General features: G+C 41.3%; 1 non-coding gene across 1 annotated transcript; it reads left to right on the top strand.

Annotated features, from left to right (window-relative positions):
- The first annotated feature begins 260 nt into the window (after nt 1-260).
- LOC144671865 (U6 spliceosomal RNA) lies at nt 261-367 on the top strand. Its single transcript, XR_013574035.1, has one exon. It is a non-coding gene; the product is annotated as a U6 spliceosomal RNA (small nuclear RNA).
- The last annotated feature ends 958 nt before the right edge of the window (nt 368-1,325 follow it).

The raw sequence follows: 1,325 nt of genomic DNA, 5'->3' as shown, positions 1-1,325 counted from the left end.
AGTTTTGTTTAGGAAGTAGCTAAAGTAGAAGACTTTGGAATTTTAGGGAATATGTGAATATCTATATGGCATATTAACTCCCAGAAAACAATTGCTAGTTTCCACAAAGGGTTGCTAACTAAAATTACTGTTCTTGAAATTGAAGGAGGATAATTGACTCTTCAGGTATTCTTTATCTGGTAGAATGTAGAGTGTTGGGATGATGCATTTATTGTTGAATTAAGAGCAAGTGGCAGATAGTGCACCATGACTACATGTGCGTGTTTGCTTCGGGAGCACATATACTAAAATTGGAACGATACAGAGAAGATTAGCACGGCCCCAGCGCAAGGATGACATGCAACTTCGTGAAGCGTTCTATATTTTAGACTTTCAAAACATTATCACCACATGTACTCTTGCCTAAACTACTCATTATCATTTCCAATGACTTAGTTAACACCACAGAGAGACATATATGCAAAATTACTGATCACACAAATCATCAATCATAATGCCCTATGTCGGATTGGGGTGATTCAGAGGCTGAAGTACAAAATGAAAGTGGAACAGGAAACTTACCTGCCTCACATCCTTGGGTTTTTGTTTTAATGGTGGTGGTATATGTGGAGAGTGATCAATCCACTTGTTATAACCATATTGGTAATTTAAATGTTGTGCTGAACCTGGCCGCCTTCATTGTTACAGTCATTCTGCTTCAACTCATTTAGTCTCCTTGTGCAGCCTATCGGGTTGTTGAGGACTTCATCAAAAATTTTAATGCCTTTACAGCCCTGGTTGTGAGACAGCTGGTGGAGCAGCAGGAGTATTCCCTCCAGGGTCAACAAGCTACCATGTGAACTCTCAATCGTTCAATCCCATTTGCTGTCACTTGATCAGCATCAAGCACCTCCTCTGACCACCTTTGGGCGATTACTCCCACAATCTTCTCCACCAGGTCACCATTGGCTGCAACGCCCACCACTGGTCACTCCAAACACCAGAGGAAAGCGGTCCACACATGATTGGGACCTTATATACAAAAGCAGGACCTCCAAAACTCAATCTCTCTCACACCCCAACTACACTACCAACTCAGGTAGGCTGAAATGTTGTGAAACAGATTTCTACTTGAAATGTCTCCAGACTGTGCACAAGAGCCTAGATGGAAAAAAAATATTCAATGCGTGATATTTGGAAAACCCATTCTAAGAACATAACAAAATAAGAATAGAAGTAGACTATTTGGTCCATTGACCCCATTCAATAATACCATGGCTGACCTTATTGTGGCTTTAACTCCACATTCCTGCCTCCCACACATTTCCCCCCTCCCCATAAGCTTT

Source organism: Cetorhinus maximus, chromosome 34 (assembly GCF_964194155.1).
Source record: "Cetorhinus maximus chromosome 34, sCetMax3.hap1.1, whole genome shotgun sequence".
Lineage (NCBI taxonomy): Eukaryota > Metazoa > Chordata > Chondrichthyes > Lamniformes > Cetorhinidae > Cetorhinus > Cetorhinus maximus.
Note: the sequence above shows the minus strand (reverse complement) of the source record. Positions and strands in the feature narration are given on the sequence as shown.